This window comes from Fukomys damarensis, unplaced genomic scaffold, assembly GCF_012274545.1.
Source record: "Fukomys damarensis isolate Sample0158 unplaced genomic scaffold, DMR_v1.0_HiC HiC_scaffold_9, whole genome shotgun sequence".
NCBI lineage: Eukaryota > Metazoa > Chordata > Mammalia > Rodentia > Bathyergidae > Fukomys > Fukomys damarensis.
The window spans coordinates 14,790,691-14,797,475 of NW_022900921.1; positions in this window are offsets into that span (position 1 = coordinate 14,790,691).

Here is a 6,785-nt window from a genome sequence, read left to right on the forward strand (position 1 = left end):
TATATATATATATATATATATTCCAGATTGCTGTCTCTCCCTTCCTCTGTCACTATGTACATTTGTGCCCAGAGAACATAAACTGCAAGAAAAATAATGAGGCACAGAAAGATATTGGTAGATAAAACTTTGTAATTATAACCATTTTTATTTGGTGTATGTGCGCTACTTTAATTTAAACATATTTTCCAGGATGATATGCATTGCATTTATAATAAAATAAGCAAAGGAAAGCTACTTCATCTGCGTTCAGAAAAAAGATGATCTTACAAGGATACAATATTATAACTTCCATTATCGTTTGATCACGTTCCTTAGTTAACAGGACTATTGCCCTCTTTCATCGCTGTCTTAGTCGCTCCTAGGTGGGACACACACACTGACACACTTGAAGAGAGGAAAGGTTTACTTTGTCTCACAGTTCATAGAGGCTCTATTCCATATTCAGCTGGATTCATGGAAGGCTGGCCTGGCAGAGGGGCCTGGAAGCTGGAGGCACAGAGAGGGCTCATGGGAGGAGAGGCAGATAAGCCCTCTAGGCCACTCCCCAGGGGCCACTCCTCTACCAGGCTTCACCCTCAGTATCACACTGAGCTATGAACTCACGAGAGGAGGAATCCACAGAGGCGTCACACAAACTCATTATCTAATCACCTTCCCAAAGGCTCACTAGGCAGCATGAGGCCTAGGAGCGGACACCTAGATATAAACTACAGTACTCTCTTTGCGTATGGAGACTCAACCGAGTCTTTTGGACCAAGGAAGAGGAACATAAAAAGTCCTTTCCTAATTGTGAATTTTAATATATGATCTCAAGACATCATTAAGTTGCCCAGGCTGGGCTCAAACTTTACGTTCCTTCTGCCTTAGCCTCTCGGAGGGCTGTGATTACAAGTACGCACCATCATACCCAACTTTCCTTTCTGTCCCGCAGATTACTTTATTACACGATGAGTTAAAGAAAACAGTAGAGGCACGTGATACAGATTTCATATCAGAACAACTCCAAAATGGGCAGGAATTCACTATGCACACAGGGGAAAATCAGACGTGATGTGCAGAGCAGAATGAAGGAGGGAAGCTGTTCCCTTAAAACCTCACCTCGTACCTACCGGCATGCCCACCCAGAAATCTGCTCAGCGACATTTCGGACAAATGCGTCACAGAATCATTTTCGTACAAGTCAAAGTAAATAAGGAAAAGGTGAGACGACTGAAATCTTTCACCCATCACACTTTGTACGTCAGAACCTTTGGACTGGATATGAGCCAGTGTCCGTCCACCCACTTCTAAGGTACTGCTGCTCCAGTTGTCCTGTACTCCACTGAAACGAAAGGCTCTAATTGAAAGAGCTAAATCCTGGAAACAGCCCATTTGCCCATCCATTGGAAATTGGATAAAGAAGATGTGGTTTTTCTATAAATTGGAATATTACTCAGCCATAAACAATGAGAAAATAGATTCATTCATAGGAAAATGGATACATATTGAAGATATACTCCTAAGTGAACTAAAAAAGGCACACATGTGTAAATACCGAATAGTTTCTCTGGTATGAATAATCTGCAATAATACATAAGATCCTAACAAGATTACTCACATTTTGAAAAGGGAAGAAAGGAGCTAAAGGTCTAGGGAAGGTGGGATGAGTACGGGAAGGGTAATAAGGGAAAAGAAGAAAATGTGAGAGAATGAAAAGATGGAAATAAAGTATTTGTAGATGGGGAGGGGAGGAAGGGGTGAAGGGAGGGCAGGGGTATGGGAAAAAATGAGAATCAAGTCTTGTCATGTGGAGGTACAAGATCCCAACGATGAATGTAACTTTACTATATCCCTAAAATGTACCAATAAACTCAATTAAAGCTGAAAAAAAAAAGAAACAGTAATCTGCCAGTGACAAGATTTACTGTATTACTTATCCATTGCTCTGTAACAAATTTTCCCCAAAGTTACCAGCTTAAAACAGAAAACTTCAAATCACACATGGTTTCTGAGTCAGAAATCCAGAAATAGATTATGTGAGTGCCTCTGCCTCATAGCTGCTACCAAAATTAAGGCTGATTTCATTTTATGACTTAGACTGGTTTTTGATCAAAAGCTTGATTTCTTTGCTGTGAGAGCCTTTTCACAACACTGACAGCTTACTTTCACCAGAGAACAGAGAAACACGAGCACACTAAAGAAGTCCCCAGACTCAATGGCCCACCACTGCCTCATTCCATTAATTCCACTGTGTTCCACTTATCAGAAGTAAAACACGCCTGGTTCAGTTCAAAGTGTTAAGACCGAAGAATTATCTGGTAAACTTTGTAAATCAATACGGTGAAATTCCATGCAGGGGAAAAGTCAGTATCTTAGTTTAGCCCACAGTGGTAGGTTAACCCTCTGCCCAGCAGGGCCAATGCATTACACTGTGATCAGATGATACTGTTGATCTCTTGTGTAGGACTCTGTGTAGGCCCTGGCCAGGACTAACATGTGACAAATGCAAACCTGTGTTTATAGGGGCACAGTCTGTAATACCCAGATCTTGGAAATAGCCCAATTGGCTGTCAGCTGGTGACTAGATAGATGTGTGTATGTGTTTTTTTAAAAAATACAAAATGGAGTACTACTCAGCCATAAAGAATGATAAACTAGAGACATTTATGGCTAAATGGATGCATGCTGAGGCCATACTCTTAAGTGAAATAAGCAGGACACACATGTGTAAATATCAAATTGTCTCTCTGGTGTGAGAAACTGAAAGTGTAAATGAGGAACTGAATGTATAATAGATAATGTGAAATAGGAAGCAAGGTTCAAAGGGGAAGAGGAAGTAGGAGAGGTGCAAGAAAGGACAGAAGGGATCAAATACGAGAAATGAAGGAAAAACTGGAAGCAAAGTCTTTGTAAATAGGGAGGGGTAGAGGCGTGGAAGGGCAGGAAGAAGAAGGGGAAGAAACAACAACTAGGATGTATCATGTACAGATACAAATCTCCATTTATGAATGGGATCACAGTGTAAACCTAGCAGGTACCAACAAAAGTTAGTTTTAAAAAGTTCATATGGGTTAGTTTTCATTTTTGTGGATGGTTTCACTAGCACCCGCATGATTCTGAAACATACGGCAAGCTTCAGGGCTTTGCTTGCTGAATCCTACCTTCTTCACGAGGTGTTCTGTGAATACCCCAGAGGAAACTAACATTGTGTCCGGGAAGAATTAGGGACCAGAAGCATCTTTCCAGGATAAACCCCTGTTAAAATTTTAGTTCCTGTTCTCACACCCTGAGGAAAATAGCTTTATTCATTAAAAATGCTTTGTTTGGGGCAATACGCTATATTCTCCGCCCCAAAAAAACATTCATGGGAAAACTATTATTTTAGTAAGGTAGCTAATAAAAATTACAGATGAATTAATCAAGTACCAATTGCGCTTACTGTAAGCTAAATAAATCTAGATAAGAATTACGCCGTTACTGTTGTCATCGTATGATTACATAGCACTCTGCAGTTTATCAGTAACATCGCACATGTGATTCTCTTGATCTTCAGGAAGAAGTCACGAGGTGGGGGGAGGTAAAATCAGTGCTAATCCCTCCATTGTATATCTGAGTGGGGACATACAAAGGTCCAATGTCTGTCCTAAAGTCATACAATTATTTGAAATATCTCAAAAATGGTTAACAGTATGTCAGTGGGGGGAGGGAGGAAAGGAGAAAGGAGGAGAGAGAGACAGAGAGAGAGAGAGAGAGAGAGAGACTGACAGTATATCATAAAGGTTCCTAACAGAGCTCACACAGGAAACCTGACTATTGGAGGCCACATAGTTGACTTTCAGTACTAACAAGGAGGAAGAAACTGTACAGACTTGACAGGTTTGGAGAGTCACAGCGCTGCAGAAAATTCTGAACCTTACACTGCCATTTCATCCTAGAATACATTTTGCATTTGCTGGGAAACCTGTCCTTCCTTCTTAACTACAATGAAAACAGTTGCAAAAAATAAAAACAAAACAACTCAATACTAACAAAGGTCTTGTCCAAACCACTGTCTGAATTCTTCCAACAATTCTCAATTTGAGAAAGCATCAAATGACTGGGAGCTTCCTCAAAATACAGAAAAACAGATTGGAAGACAAGAACACCTCTCCAAGCTGAGGGAGCCAAGCATGGATTTGCATTACTTACAAGCCCCCAGGGGGGAATGGCTGCTGATCTGAGAATCTGAACATGAAAACCCCTAGTCTGTCCTGCTCTTTTTTATTCCAGTACCGAGGAGGACTGACCTCAGGTGCAAAGCCCACTGAGCCAAATCGCTAGCCCTGTCCTTCTCTTTCTTGAACTTGATTCCTCTTCTGCCCTTCGCTTCCCAGGCTGCCATCACATACAGCCTGTGTACACTGCCCCCTGGTGGTCACAATACTGATCTTACCAAGGATGACCTTTTAATTTATCCTGTAACATTTTGAGAGTGAAGGCAGCATTGGTAATAACTAAACTGGTATAGTCTAAGTAAGCAAGAACATATGTCTAAGCCGTCACATCACTAATCTTGCTCAATTCTCTGTATAGCATTTATCCCACTGAGTATGTAAGTCGTTGAGTTGAGTAGTACAGGAGATGTTTATCATGGTGTTTTTGTGGTTCCCCTCCTAACTTGCAAAGCTTGCATACATCCTGAATTACTTATTCTAATTTTATCATGGTGTTTTTGTGGTTCCCCTCCTAACTTGCAAAGCTTGCATACATCCTGAATTACTTATTCTATAAAGCTTGGATAAGGACACCTACCTCCTTGTATACTGGCAGCATTCAAAGGAGACACCCCATACACACACAAGTGAAGCTCAGTTCCAGCCACTTCAGGGTCTATTCTCTGAGGAGCATTATCGGATGGAGAGGACGGATTTAGTCTCTCATCTGCTGCCTGAAAACAAGAGACCATTCTTAGAAGACTCCTTCACTGAGGCAAGCCTCCCCTTCAGTTCATGTCTCGTCCAAGGGTGGCGTGCATTAGTGACTAATTATAACTGGAGAGACAGCTTCACTCCCTTCCTCTAGTCTGCAACAACTACAGTGGGCTATTCCAGCTCTAGGGAGTTTCCCAGCATGGCTCAGCACACACTGAGACTGCATCACAGCTTAGCATCTTTCTCTGCTCCAAACTGCTTTCTTCCTTTCTATAAGAACCAATCCCAACAGATGACCTGCACAACAATCTCCTTCTCAGTCACCGCTCCCTAGGACCCCAACCTGCAACATACACATTAAGCATGCATGAATTGCTTATATGACTACTACACAGACTACAATTATTATTTTCTCCTGTTAGTTTTCCATACCATGAGCAATGGTATGCTTGCATCATACTGCTACCTGATCTATGACAGTGACTGAAATGCTATTGCACATCCTCTAATTAGATAACCAGCCTCCAAAAATATACATAGCCACCGTCTACTTGCTGAGTCAGGATAAATCCTTCATCTTGAAGAATAATTAAAACTTCTCCTCATTAAGAGTTTGTGTGCACCAGAATGACACGGTGAGCAGACAACTGCAAGGTACTTCAAGCTCTATTTATTTAATACTTCAACCTCCAGGGCTGAGTACTGCTATTCGCCCCATTCTGCATTGTGGATGCCATGTGTATATTCCATGTGTACTGCAGGACGTACCTGTGTGCAGGCTGCAAGGATGCATGCTTGTGACACCTAAGGCTGAGGAACGCCAAGCTTTTGCATTTAGCCCGGTTTCTCCTCAGGCGAGCTAACAAGATGGGCAGGAAGTACTCTGGGCTTCCTTGAGAACTGCTGCCGAAGACACATAGAGAAGTTTCCTTTCTAAGGAGGAGGAATTTTAATTTACTGCTGGTTAACAGGGGCCTTCTTCTGTGAGGTGGGAACATTTATACTGCATTTAAGGTCAAGCTTACAAGGAGCTACAAATTATTTAATCACTGGCAGCAGCAAAAGTTCCTTTTGGACGCCATTCCCAGATCTCCTTTTTCCACTTCCGAGTCAGTTTCAAATGCCTTGGGATTCTCAATAAAGCTTTGAGCCCATAACTATCTCTTTCATGCATACGCTTCCTGACAGCCTTCTATAAAAAGAGGTTAACAACTAATTTCCTCCATCTGGATTTAAGAAAACTACTTGTCAAATCTTACCCTTATGTGACTGTATTTTTTATTCGAAGAGCTTTAGGAATGTCCCGGAGCACCTTTCAGTAATTTGATTAAAACTCACGTGGGAGAGTTTAAAGGGGTAAAAGTGAGGAGAATCAGGAAAAGCACAGAGAAGAAGGAGGCAGCATGTTTAGATCAAGTTTTCTTAATCTTGGCACTGGTACGGCATGCTGGGTAATTCTGTGCTCTAAGGGATGGTCTTGGGTGTTTCAAGGTTAGTAGTATCCCTCTGCCCATGCTCACGAAGGGTGACAGCCCAACATTTCTCAATCATTGGGGAAAGGTCTCTCAGGGGAAGTACAAAATTGCTCCAAGTCGAAAAGGGTTGGTTTAGATGTTAAGGGACAAATTATGAGAAGACGTCATTCATAGTCTAGCGAAGCTACCTGAAGGAACACCGCTGAGGACAGAGCCTGGAACTATGGCCTCACCTCACCATTTAACATGTATTCTTTAAACAAATGCTTAGTGTGTTTTTGAACTATGCTATGTCTTTAAGAAGTCAAGTCAAGAACGCAGATATTAAATTTATAATCAGGAGTAAAGAGAGATCACTGATTTATCACATAATAGTGTGACCTGTGGATTTTTTTTTTTTTTTTTTTTTTTTTTGGGA